Source organism: Eptesicus fuscus, chromosome 10 (genome assembly GCF_027574615.1).
Source record: "Eptesicus fuscus isolate TK198812 chromosome 10, DD_ASM_mEF_20220401, whole genome shotgun sequence".
Taxonomy (NCBI): domain Eukaryota; kingdom Metazoa; phylum Chordata; class Mammalia; order Chiroptera; family Vespertilionidae; genus Eptesicus; species Eptesicus fuscus.
In genome coordinates, this window is record NC_072482.1 from 20,874,825 (window position 1) to 20,889,617 (window position 14,793).

A 14,793-nucleotide genomic window follows, 5' to 3' on the forward strand; every position below is an offset into this window, starting at 1 on the left:
TTCCATCTTGCTTCTGGGTAGGACATCCCTCAGCCCCATGTGTTTTTTTGTTACTATATTTTCATTTTCACTATAATTTGTATTTATACTTTTGGGTCTGACTTTCCTTACTCAGCATAATGATTTTATATGTATGTCGTGTTTACCTGTAGTTTGTTCCTTTTTTGCTGAGTAGTGTTCTATTGTAAAGATACACACTACATTTTGTTTATCCACTTACCAGGTGAAATTCTATATTTGGGTAGTAACCTGTTTGGGCTATTATGAATAAAGCTGAAATGACCATTCACATAAAAGAAAAAAGATGGCATAGAAGTGTATTTATTAATAGGGAAAGATTTTCATGACCAAGTGTTTTAAAAAAAAAATTACAGAACAGTTTATACAATGTCAACCCATTTTTGTAAAGAATATATTTAGGTAAACAAGTAAGTTCATAGAAAAAAGCCTAAAATGTTAATGATGGTTACTCTGGCTATTGAGATTACATGATTTTTAAGTTAAAGAAACAAATAATTGAGCAAAAGACTGGAACAGGCACTTCACAAAGGAGACTGCCAATAAGCACAGGAAAAATGTGTTCAGCTCCCTCGTCATGCAGGAGATGCAAACGAAAGCCACAGCGAGATGCCACCACTGATAGCGCTGCACGTTGGCAAGGATGGAGAAACGGGAACGCTCATCTATGACTCACAGGAGTGGGAAACTGTGCAACCGCTCTGAACATTGGTCTGGCAGTTTCTCATAAAGTTAAATACGCACCTAACCTATGACCCAGCAAATGCCCTTTTAAATATTTACCTGGAGAAATGAAAACATTGGACATAGGAAAGACTTGTGTATGAATGTTCATAGCAGCTTTATTCATAACACTCTAGAAAGAAAATCAGATTTCAAAAATTTTTAACTTGTTCTTTTCTCTTTTCCCAGTCTTGGCCTCAACAACTAGAAAAGCAATAAACTAGAAACAACTCCATCAGAAGGAGAATGAATAAGCAATACTACTCAGCAAAAAAACAGTTTCTGATATACACAACACATGCATGGGCCTCAGTATCATTATACTGAGTGAAAGATGCCAGATACAAAAGGGTACATCTGTATGGTGCCATTTATGTGAAGTTCTGAAATCGCCAAAACCAATCTATGGCAAAAGAAATCAGGACAGTGGTTGCCTGTGGAGGTGGGGGCAGGTGGAGATTGACTGGGATGGGACTCAGGGGATATTTTGGGGGTTATGGCAGTATTCTGTATCATGATGAGGTATGGGTTACACAGATGTATGCAACTGTTGAAACTCATCGAACCGTATACTTAATGTCTGTCATGTCACTGTATATAAGTTATGATTTAATAAAGATGGGAAAAATGAAAAAGAAACAACAAATATTTTTGTTCATGTAAATATTCAAACACAAAAAAATGTAGAAAATATAGTAGAATGAACATGCTATCATATTTGAGTAATCATTTGCTAACTCCAGTTACTGGCAGTAAATTGCTTAAGACACACATCATAACTGACATGTTCGCAAGCCAAGAATGATTGTGTGTTCATTTCCTAATGAAAGGCTGTATTTTCCCCACTGACAAGTCTTATGGTTTGAGAAATGGTAATATTTTCTAGCCTTCCCGGGGATTTCAATGGAATGTCAGAGTTTGACCCATTGACACCCACGGAAAAATGTGGTCACTTTCAAATACCAGCAAGGCTTCATTTTTTAGAGATTTTTACTAGTCAACAATGCCTTTTAGGAGGAAACAACCAGAAATGATTGATTGGTTTTAAAATAGGCTTAATATTTTTTGCTGTTTCACCAACTGAAGAACTATAGTGATAGTTCATGCTATACTTTTCTCCATTCATGTTTTAGAAGATGAATTAATGGGGAAAATGAGGTAGGTTAGGATTAAAGTGCTATTTTTTAAACAATTATTTGCTACATGAACTTGAATACATTTCTTTTTAAAAAAGATTTTTTATTGATTTTTAGAAAGAGATGAAGGGAGAGGGAGAGACATTGATCCACTGCCTCCTGCACGCCCCCTACCGGGAATCAGCCCACAACCCAGGTATGTGCCTGACTGGAATCCAATCAGCAACCTTTTAGTGCATTGGACAATGCCCAATCAACTGAGCCACACCGGCCAGGGCTTGAATAAATTCCTTAATCATTCTGACCCTCAGTCTCTACATCAATAGCCATAAGAATAGCATCCCCAAAGTGTCATGATGAAGATTAAATACTATGTAAAAGCCTTGACAGATGCCAGAAGCTCAATAAATATTACTGTATTCCCTTAACTCCTCAGTAGAAGACAAGGATAAAGAATACTGCTTCTTCCACATTTCAGAGACAGATACATTCTTTGGGGAATTTATATGAGACTATGGGTAGATCATGGTGAGTGGGGTGGGTGGGGTGGGAGGGCTGAGACTTCTTCACCTTTTATCTCCCTGGAGCATCATGAACACTTTATGATAACTAATGATGAAAATATTGTTTGCAGTTTCTATTCTTCTCTATGAAAGACTACCTGGAAAGCCATTTCTCCTTGTTTTTGTGGTGGCCTTTGCTTTTATTGGCCCCTGGGAAGCACTGATCTGGATCCCAGCTGCTGTGTGTGTTGGGTCCCTTTGCTGACAGTGGAGACTCGGGTCAAATCCTGAACAGTGCTCCTCCTGCTCCGTGTGTGGGCAGGGAGGTCGGCACTCAGAGGTCTCACAGCCAAAGGCCAACTCTCTGCCCTTCCCTAAGTTTTGTTTACTAGTAAAGGCAAGATCTGTTTCTGCCCCGTCACCGCTGCAGAGCCAGCCAGATCCCTGTAATAAATTACCTGGGAAAAGAGAATAGAACGAAGTAAAGTGTTTTGAAATCTGACTTTCTTCCAGGAGTGTTCAGGGTTACCTATTAGAAAGGGCAGGGTTGCACTAAGGTGTGTGCTGGGAGGTTTGCAAGTTAGTTTGTAGAAAAAGTTTAGTTAGTTCTTTTAAGTCATCGTTTAAAGTTTTTTTCATATTAAAAGTGAAATGCTTCCAAACTTTAAAAGAATAAAAAATAAAACAGGTTCAGAATGTTACAAAATAGCACTGGACATTTGTACATGATGTAAGCCCACGTAGTTGACTAAACCTACAATAATCTTCAAGATAGGTCATATTGAAGCACAGTAACCTCTATTTTGTAAAAACTGCTGTTTGAAATTTCCACTAGACATAAATAGTCCTTTGTTCTGTAAATTAATTCTGCTATTATTGGCTTCTGTATAACATGCTTGCTCTAATGATTGGGAAAATAAGCTCAACTGTCTGACCTTGCAAGCTGCTCCACTGCCGTATCTGGCTACCCCCATACCAGGTGTCTTTTAGTTATCTGTACTCAAGGCTACTGAACTGTGTTGTACTCAAGGTTAGAGGCTTCCTGCGAGCTACCTGCTAAGCATAGGGCTCTTTTGAAAACTTGCAAAAGGGACCGGAAGCCCCATATTTAGGAGACAAAGACATTAGAAAAGTATAAAGGGAAACCTACCTCCATGTTGCTTTGCTCAGACTCTGGAAACAATATTCCTCTGAGCCTGCTAGTGTAATAAAGACTCCTAATTAATTTGGCTTATTAAGGCGTCTTATGTTCAGCTCGCTGATTTACAATATAACAATATTAGTATCTCTCGTTTTATAATGAGGAAATGAAAAGTCAAAGAAGTTATATGCTTACTTGGTCTCACATAGAAGTAAAGAATAAAGCTAAGTCTGGACCCTGGCCTTCTGGCTCTAAATCTCTTCCCATTAGACAGGTCATTAGTGTTAGATCCCAGTTTCAATTCTTTTTTGTGTTTTTTTGGTTTTTTTTTTGTTGTTGTAAAGCCTCAGAATTTATTCGTCTTTAACTGAAAATTGTATCCTTTGGCCCACATCTCTCCAATTTCTAATTTTTTGTTGGTTGGTTGGTTAATCCTCATCCAAGAATATTTTTTCCATTGATTTTTAGAGAGCGTGGAAGGGAGGGGAGAGACAGAGGAAGAGAGACACATCGATTGGTTGCCTCCCGCATGTGCTCTGACCAGGGCCAGGGATTGAGTCTGCAGCCAAGGTATGTGCCCTTGACCCGAATAGAACCCAAGACCCTTCAGTCCGAGGGGCCAATGCTCCATCCACTGAGCCAAACCGGCTAAGGCTCAATTCTTTGAGGGTAGCATTGGTTAAATGGGCCATCAGAAAACAAACTTTGGGGTAATCTTCCCTCAAGCACAGACTGTGATAGCGGGGATCCAGAGAGTAGCGGGGCAAGAACAGGATGTGGAACCAGACACGAGAGGCTGCACTGAACCTCACAGCAGTGGCTTAACGATGAAGATTTGAGAGGAGGCTTCAATGGCCTCTCTTGAATTTGATCCCCTTTCATACATCTCCATACCGAGGTTACATCTCCTTTCCAGACTGTGAACCAATGCAGAGTGAAGAACAAAGGAAAACAGAAGCACATATCATATCTGGAGTGTGCCAAGAGTATCATCAAACTTCTAAGGGAAGGAAGTTTATTGCATTGCATTGTATTTTATTTTGCTTTACAAAGCATTGCTTTTTATTTGTGGTGTGCCTTTGGATGTTAGAGATTACTTTTTGAAGATAGAGACTTTTGGTTTAGCACAGCTCCCAGTACCTGAAAGATATTCAATACATGTTGTTAAAGTGAATGTTTCACATGTACTTCTCCTTGACCAAATAAAGAACATTTTATGGGTCATTTTTCATTTTAGATGAGCTTATAGGAATAGGCAATCTTTGGACATTGGAGGAAATAATTTATGAGGACTGTGGTCCAAGTTTAAATTCTGAGTCCTCGAGCACACTTTAAAAAATGGAGCCTTTGATCCTTTATTAAGTATATAAAACAAGCACCCAGCTAATGTAAACCTCTTTTTAAATCACTGGTTATCAGGCTTGACTACACATTGGAATCACCTGGGTTGGAATGTGTCGTAGGGTTATTTTAAATGCTACTGCCAGGGCTCAGACCTGGAAATTTTCATGTAATTGGCCTAATGTACAGGCCAGGCTTCAGGGTTTTGAAAGCTTCCCAGTTCTAATGGGCAGCCAGAGCTGAGCATCACTCTCTGATACGAATGAAGGCATTTACCCAGTACCTACGAAGTACCAGACACTGTGCTAGGCACCCGTTACTCTTTATTTTACTAATGTGGAAAGTGGGATTCACAGAGGCTGATGACTTGCTTACCATTATAGAGCAGTTGAGTGTTAAAACTGGAAAGCAGCACCAAATCAAAAGTCCTATGACCTTCTACCCTTTTTGCCATTTACATTGTAGAAGTCTAAAGGCTATGCTAGTGACTACAGAAGCCAATGTAATGCATCAACCTCTAAAAATGAAGGCACAACTAAATGAAGACACACACTCTTTAGAAGATTAGAATGTAGCTGCTATGCTATGTGAAGCAAATTTTAAAAATGTGTATGGAAATAAATCTGGGTACAAAGACTGTTGGATAAGTATTTCCTTTAAATGCCACATTCTATTCTTCAAAACCCAGCAATGTCGCCTATTGAATTAGAATGTCCTGGGAAGCTTTCAAAACCAGATTAATGTTAAGAAGGGCCAATGTCAGCCCTTATTGAGTTTGGCATCAGAGATGAGGAGCAGGACCTGGGTGACCACCACGAAGGGAAGGCGTGGGAGGGTTCGTGTGGGGGGCGGGTAAGAGATCAACCAAAGTATTCGTTTGCATGCATATAAGCATAACCAAAGGAAGCAGGCAGTAGGGAGGTGGGGACATGTGCTGGGTTGGGGCGGGGGGGGGGGTGGAGTGGCTGGGGAGAGGTCAATGGAGGAAAAAGGAGACATATGTAATACTTTCAACAATAAAGAATTTAATTTTTTAAAAAAGAAAGAAAATAGGGGCTGAGCTCTCCATGGGGTGGGAAGCATATAGAAACTCCAAGGCAAGGTCAGTTCCTTCATTGCCTGTTGTAAACTAGCAGGCTATGGCGCTGAGATTGTGCATCGGTTACAGATATCCAAACGGCTTAGAAATCCAGGAAGCAGCTATTCAGTTAAGATACATTAACTAAGAAAACAAACCTCCAACCAAACCCAACTGTAACTGTGATGGAAAAGCCCAGTGTCTGCTTCAAGGTAGCTTGTGACTTTAATGTGTGTGTGTGTGTGTGACTTGAATAACCCTTTACTCTACTAGTAAGTGCTATACCTCAAGTGTCCCATCAATGCTTCATTTTTCTCTCTAAATCTCTCTCCTTTCAAGGTCACTCCTTTCTCCTTGTGAACTGTTTGTCTATTGGCTAGGGAACATATGGGATAAGCAATATTAGTGAACATTTTGAAGTCCTGTCTGGAGCAGTAAGAACTGTCAATTTCAGACAGCAAGATAAATAGTAACAAATGCAGATGAGAAAGCGAAGTAGACACTAAGAATAAAATTGGCAGGTAGAGAAAGTGACAGGCAGGTATTTAGAGATAAAAAAGAAGAAACAACATAAGACAAACAATGAATGAGACGAAGAGAAACTGGGAGAGAGAGAATAGAGAGAAACAGACACTCAAAGAGAGCTAAGGCAGGGAGTGGGGAGAGATTGGGGTGGGGGGAGAAACAGAGAGAGGCAGCAAAGAAAATCTGATAGGAGACAGAGAGATGAAGGGAGGGAGGGAGGGAGGGAGGGAGGGAGGGAGGGAGGGAGGGAGGGAGGGAGGAAAAAATAAAGAAAGAAAGGCAGAGGGAGGAAGGAAAGAAGGGAGGGAGGGAGGAACAGACATGTTGAGCGAGAGGAGCATGGAGGACAGGTGGAGGTGAGTAGGGAGATGGTGAGCATAGAGGAGTGTGGAAAGTTTGTGTATTCTCTCATAGAGAAAGGAGAAGCCTGACTGGTTTACCAGAAGGGGCAGCCTTTCTAGTCAGGGCTGCTGAAGGGCATGAGTTTAATCATCCTGAATAGAAGCAGGATTCCTTCCTCCCAAGCCCAGTCTGTGCTCCATCTGGAGGGCAGGGGGAAGGTGGCTTTCTATGCCAGCACTCCAGGCCAAGGGAGGACCTCACAGAATTACAGAAGTTGGAATTAAGATCCTAGTGGTGGACGCGTGTGGTTTCTTGGCCATCCATTTACCCCATTTCCAGTAACAGCCTCCAATGTTTGTGGGGGAACCACCCTTCCCCACCTTCAGTCCCCGTGGTTTTTATGGCACTGACAGTACCTCCCCACCACCCCCTTCCAGGGACTGTGTGTGTGTGACCCAGGCTTGGCATATGATCCAAAGCATCAGTTTCTCCTGTGGTCGGTGACGGGTTCAGGGACAGACACATAACTCAAGGGAGGCAAATCAGAGCCAATCAATCTCACTCTGCGGGTTTGTCTGGGCTCCTGGGTGTGCCCGTGGACACAGACTCGAACCATGGAGACATGCTGGCTGGAGCTAGGGCTGCTATCTCGCCAACTTGCAAAGTCTGAACATGAAGCCAACACACAGAGCAGAGGGGAGTAAAATGCAGAGCAATGGTTTCTTGTGGGCTCTTCTGAACACTGACCATGCTGTTCCTGAAGTCAGAACTATCTCTAGGCTTTTCATTTGCAAAAGCCAACAGATTACCTTTTTCTTGAATGGCTTAAACCACTTCGAGTTAGGTTTTCTGCACTTGCAACCAAATCCTAATTGAAATAATGTCTTGGAGATGGTCTGTCACCACATTCTACAGAAACTGAGTTTAAGTAACTGAAGATTTTAGCCAGTTGGTGGCAGCATATGAACTGAGCTTTCAGCTAACACGTACTCATCCGAACTCTTTCATTATCTCCCCTTATTTTATTTACTTATTTACTTATTTAATTTTAAGTTCTTTAAAAAATTTATTGATTTGAGAGAGAGAGAGAGAAAGAGAGAGAGAGAGAGAGAGACTTCTTGTTCCACTTATTTAAGCATTCACTGGTTGATTCTTGTATGTGCCCTGACAGGGGATCAAACCTACAACCTTGGCGTATTGGGATGATGTTCTAAGCCAGGGGTGGGGAACATCCCACCTCCCGGCCATATAAAGCCTATGAAATCATTAGGTCTGGTCCTGCCAAGGCATTAGGGGTGAGTTAATTAAACGTTTGACCAAATATAGCAGGCTAATTTTTAAGTTGATAAGTTTGTATGGCTCGAGAATGATGTTATAAATATCCAAAATGGCCCTTGGCAGAAAAAGGTTTCCCACCCTTGCTAAGCTGTAGAGCCTATTTAAAATAAATGTTTTGACCCCAGTGACTTCATAAGCTTTAGAAATGCCAGCCCTAAACAAAAGTGCCAGCCCTGGGCAATGTTTACCTTTGCTCAGCCATTTCCCCTGTCTATGATGTCCCGTCTCTCCCTTCCTAGCCACGGAAAGCAGAATAGGACAGATGTCACGGATACTTTTATGTGAACTTACCAAATAGAACCTTTACTTTCTCAAAAAGAACAATAAAAGATCAAAGCAAAGGAGTACATTGCTAATGCAGGGATTGCCAAACTTTGTAGCATGTGGTTAGAGGACACACTTCAGGGTTGCTGAACCTTCTCAGAATTCTCTGAACTGCCAGTAAGCACTAGGAGTGAAAACTTACTGAAGATCCTGAGAAATGTCCCCCACCCAACAAACTTTATTGTGCATTAGAACCACTGGAGAGCTGGTTAAAAAAGACTGCTGGGTCCCCTCCCACAGTTTCAGGTACAGTGGGTCTGGTGTGGGGCTTAAGAATTTGCATTTCAAACAAGATTACAAGTGACGTTGATGCTGCAGATCTGGACAACAGTGTCCTTTGAAGAGCGTGTTTATTATTTTATTATTTTTTAATTAAAAATTTTTTTTATTTAAGGTGTTACACCAAAGTTATTAGACTGTCATCTACAACCTCTTATGCTTTTATTTATTTATTTATTTATTTATTTATTTAATTTCTTTATTGATTAAGGTATCACATATTTGTCCTCATCCCCCATTCCCATCCCAAACCCCTCCCCACGCATGCCCCCACCCCCTGTTGTCCGTGACCACTGGTTAGGCTCATATGCATGCACATAAGTCCTTTGGTTGATCTCTCCCCTTTCCCCCCACCCTCCCCTACCTTCCCTGTGAGGTCCGAAAGTCTGATCTGTGCTTCCTTGTCTCCGGGTCTGTTCTTGTTCATCAGTCTATGTTGTTCATCATTTCCCCTAGAGGAGTGAGATCATGTGCTACTAGAAATACACTTATAAGAACCGAAAATGAGACAAGCAATAATGGTTATGCTGAGAGGCAAATGAATCAGTCTGCAGTGAGTTTCTTTCTGGGCCAATAGTTCTTTTGAGTCCCAATTTCAATGTCAAACAGTTCCTTATGTGTACATGTCAGCAATGATATTTCAGTTCTGGATGGTGGACAAATGGTGGTAATGCAGGTCCAACCCTCTCTGGTTTGGTCCTGGGCAACCTGCAGTGACGCACAGCTGCTGACTGCTAATATGGCAAGGCGTCGTCAGCGTTGAAGAGAGTGTTTAGATTGAAGAGTCTAACTCTGAGAGGGCACGGCCAGGTGACATAAACCTCAACACTGCTCTGCCCTAGTCCTAGGAGTTAAGCACCCTCACCCACGCACCACCAGAGAGGCCTGCTAAGCTTGAGGGGCAGCCTGGGCAATGGTGGGAGGGGCCCCTGGTGTCCCGCAGGGAGCCCACTTGTGAATCAGATGTGGGGCCACAGCCAGGAGTTCATGAGTGCTTGAATCTGCTGATGCTTGTGGGGTGGGAAAACATTTAAAAAAAATCCTCACCTGAGGATATTTATTGATTTGAGAGAGAGAGACATTGATGTGAGAGAAAAACATCAACGGGTTGCCTCCCATATGTAACCAACCAGGAATCAAACCCGTGACCTACCGTAGGTCTGTGCCCTGAGAATCAAACCCGCAACCTTTTTGGTGCAGGGGACGATGCTCCAACCGACTGAGGCACCCAACTGGGGTTGGTAAAACATTTAAAAAATACAATTATAGGGTAGTTGCCTCCCCCCCCCCCCCAATAATTCCTATTATACCAGGAATTAACTTCCTCTGTCTACCCTGCTGCCCCAACTCCCTTCCAGGTAAGAGCCAGAACGGGTCTATTTTCATGGCACCAGGGAAGGGATGATGTAGGACAAGAAATGAGATCTATGTCGTGGGCCTCATGTATATGGGTACAAGGCAAGACAGTTTCATGGTGTGTGGCCAGTGCTGTGGCACAGGGTACTACGCCCAGAAGGGCCCGGCACATGGGTTTAATGCTCTGCTGTGGCTGTCCTGATATTGTTCATTGTTTTATCTGTGAATCCGGGATTTGTAAAGCAGAGTAGAGTTTGACAGGACAATGGAGTGTGCACCAGGGCCTGGAGGCATGGCTCCTGCCCAGTCCTGCCTCCCACTGTCTCCTGGGTTGGGTTGTCCACCACTCCCTCCCCTGTCCCCTGGTGCCATGGGCCCCACCTGGCCTTCCACAGCTGGCATGGGCCTGGGTGTAGTGGCGGAGGTAGGGGTGTCAGGGCCTGGTGCACACACCCCATGGCATCTGGGGGTGGCATTCAAGGCAGCCCCCTTTTGGCCTCAGGCTGCAGGTGTGCAACTCTGAGGGGTCTACGCTCACCCTCAACTCAGGGACTGAGTGTAGCTGTGTGAAGCTTGCAACCTCTTGGGGATCATCGTCTGCTGTTGGCACTTGGGGCCTGTGGGAGGGAGAGTTGACCCCTCAACCTCCGCCCAGCTCTGTATTTCCATTTTGTATTGGGTCCAGCGAATGATGTAACTGGTCCTGCATACAGGCCTGAAACAGCCCCAGAGAACTCTACACCCCAGAAGAGCAGAGATGTAATGACGTGCCCCAGACAGCCCCATGGAGGTTTCCACCTTCCCAGCAGTGTGGGAAGAGAAGACCCATTCTTTGCACCTCAAAGTAGTAAAGAAGTGAGCTGAGAACAAGCCAGAACTAGAGGGGCCTTGGTTCTGGGGTGATTGGGCAGTGACCTGCACAGGAGCAGGCATTGCTTTAAGGGGACACCAGCATGGAGAGGCAGTGACCCCGACTAGGGATGTGTGTGTGTGTGTGTGTGTGTGTGTGTGTGTGTGTGTGTACATCCCACATTGACAGATTCAACTCCTGCCATCAGATGAAATGGAGGAGGTTGAAGTAGGAAATAAGGTGACTTATAGAAAAAGTATTAAATTTCCTTTATTCCTGAATTTGTGGATTGAGGTTTATAACTGTTACACTTGCCCCCCAAAATGGGAAAAAGAGTTTGTAGAGGCATGGGGTTAAGAACATACAAGGAAAGGACTTTGCTTACAGGGTTGAGCACTGGGAGAGACTGGCCTGCCTGGCAAGGAACCACTGTTCAGAGGGTCTGAGAAGGGAACTCTGAAAGTCACTCACGAAAACCTAATTATCCAGGGTTCACGAAACATACGCATCCAGGCTGGTCAGAGGACGCCACCCTAAGAAGCAGTATCAAGGTATACTTCCCTTTAAGAGAGCTGTTTAAATTGTCCATTAGAATATTTTAGTCTGTTTGGGATACATGTTCCTTTTGAACTTTATTTGGGAGAACACTTTCCTTAAAGCAACATATGCTGGTTGCTAGGGGCACTGTTGGGACCCAGGGAGCAATACTTGATGAAAGTGAGCAGGAACTGAGTCTCAGAGAGGCCGAACAGAGGGAAGTGACTGAGAAGCCTGACCTTTTTATTAGGAAACACTTTTGGGGTGTTTCTTTTTATCTCTCTATTCTAATTTCCTACCCCAAAATGCTGTCCTTGTGCAGTTTTTACAAGGGGGACACCTCTACAATGAAAGGACATTTTGGGACTCACAGTACTTGTAGTGAAGATGCATTTGTGATGCTCTTCTACCTTTCTCTGCATTGGGGAGGAGAGAAGGAATAAAGGAAGAATAAAAACCCCAACATAGATAGTGTCATTCTCTTTCTCATTAGCTGAATCCAGATGTAAATGAAAGAACAAACACTCCCAGGAGCAACTGGAACGAAAAGGAGGAGGGCGCTCCTCCAAAGGAGACCAGGTCTTTAGAGGACCAACGTGCCCCCACAGGGGCCATCTCTGGTAGTTACCTCAGGCCAAGTAATAGCTGACCCAGGGGGCATACAGGTTACTGGCCTTTGGGATTGCATGGGAGGGTGCAGGGAGTGGATTCTGTGGCCAGACCAGTCCCATGTCAATAAAAGTTCTTGTATACCCCAATACATGCCAGGTTGTAGTAAGTAATACAAAGCTTGGATAAAACCAAAACCACTGCGTCAAAGTGCGTGAATGGTTCCCTGAATCCCCCTGGACCTGAGTTTGACTTGTAGAGGGTTTTAACTTCTCCATTTGGTGCCAAACTTGCCATAAGTGAGAACTCCTGATATGGATGCAACTCATACCTGTGTTAAACTGGGACAGAAAAAGCCATTCAAAAAGCTAAAGCTCCCAGGGAGAACAAAAAGGAAGAAGAGAAAAGCAGCCTCCGAGAGAAATGGCATTTGATAACTCAGAGCAGACAGCCGACTCCTTCTTATGGAATCAGACCGAGTGAAAAGGTTCTTCAGACAGGGGGTCAGGTGCGCAGAGAGCGCACTCAAAAGGGTGAGCAATCTTCTTGGCCCGGTGCCCTTCTCCGTCAGCATGGTCTCTATGTAAAGAGAATGGTATCCTGGTTCTCAGAAGCTCATGTTTCCTCCGTGTCAGGGACCCTGTTTAGCTCATGATGGGAATTTTGTCCTCATCAGCATCAGTTTTCAAAATTCCTCACTTGGCTACAAAATTAAAAGGGATGCTGAGTCCCTTTGGGATGTGTTATATCATGAATCATCAGTCCCTTCCTGATTCTCCCGGGAATGCCATCCACATACAGAGTTCCCATTGACTCCTGTGTTCCCTGTCAAAGCCAAATTCAAGAATGGAGAAGATGAGCTAGAGTCAATTTCACTTTGGACTCATCAGCTAAGTTCTGCAGGCAGGGGTCAGAGTGGCCTAGGATTAAAGAGGCAGAGATCAAAGAGCCTGCTATTCAAATACACAGGGGTTTTTTAACAAAGGAAAAAAAGAAACAAATGGAACTACATCAAAATTAAAAGCTTCTGCACAGCAAAAGAAATCAGAATAAAAATGAAAAGGGAACCCATTGTATGGGAGAACATATTTGCCAATGATACATCTGATAAGGGGCTAATTTCAAAAATATATAAAGTCCTTATACAACTCAATAAAAGGAAGACAAACAATCCAATTAAAAAGTGGGCACAGAACCTGAATAGACACTTCTCCAAAAAGGTTATACAAATGGCCAGGAGACATATGAAAAAATGCTCAACGTCACTAATCATCAGAGATGCAAATTAAAACATAAATGAGGTACCACCTCACATCTGCTAGAATTCCTATCACCAATAAATCAGCAAACAACAAGTGCTGGAAAGGATGTGGAGAAAAAAGTACATTATTAATGGGAATGCAGACTGGTACAACCACTATGGAAAATAGTGTACAGTTTCCTCAAAAAATTAAAAATGGACTGCCATTTGACCCAGTGATTCCACTTCTAGGAATATATCCTCTAAGAAGTCAGAAACACCAATCAGAAAGAATATATGCACCCCTATGTTCACAGCACCCCTATGTTCACAACAAGATTTATAATAGCTAAGATCTGGAAACAGCCCAAGTGCCCATCAGTAGATGAATGGATTAAAAAACTGTGGTACATTTACACAACGGAATACTATGAAGCTGCAAAAAACAAAGAATCTCTTACCCTTTGAGACAGCAAGTAGAGACCTGGAGAGTATTATGCTAAGCAAAATAAGCTAGTCAGAGAAAGACAAATATCACATGATTTCAGTTATATGTGGAATCTAATAATAAACTGATGATCAAAAAAAGATCCAGAGATATTGAAGCATGAAAAAGACTGATGTATTTCAGAGTGAAAGAGGGGGAGCAGGAAGAGATTAACCAATGAATTTATGTGCATATATGCATGACTCATGGACAGACAATAGTTTGGGAAAGGCCTGAGGAGGGGAAGGGAGCAGGAAGGAGAGAGTCAAGGGGGAGGGGGGGAAGGGACATCTGTAATACTGTCAACAATATAGATAAATTTAAAAACAACAACAACAAAATCCACACATACTTGGGGGTTTCTAGCATTCTGGTTGTAAATGCATCCAATAATTTATATGCAGACTATTTAGAAGGAGATGAAGGAACAACAGAGGCCCACATGTGTTCTTTTTCAACATACAATTCAGTCCCTTTGGGTGGTAACTAGACTGTAAACATGTGCAAGTAAAGGAAGTACTTTGTCAGTTTCATTTTATTTTGTTTTAATCCCAGAACAAACAAGGGAGGTACAGAGTCTGTTCATACCTGTGCCATTCAGACCCTTTCCAGAGACATAACAACTCTGAGTATTGAAAATGCTTACATGACTTAAAAGATTCAACAAGAAAAATCATTTTTTATTAACTTTGGTTAGATCCTATCTGTGTAGTATTCTTCACTCTTTCAGGAAGAGAAGAGAGGAAACCACCATGCCATGGTTTTCAGAAGTTTATTCTTTGGAAACATAGTATTGATTCCTGTGTTATTTGTAAATAAATCACACAATTTTGATTTGTTCACTCCTTCATTCATTCATTCACTTTGTTTAGTCAATGAGCATCTATTAAGTCCCTTCTGTGTACCAGGCTTTGTGCTAAAACAAAAGTCTCAACATTCCACAGGATTTAAACAAGACCCAGAGTC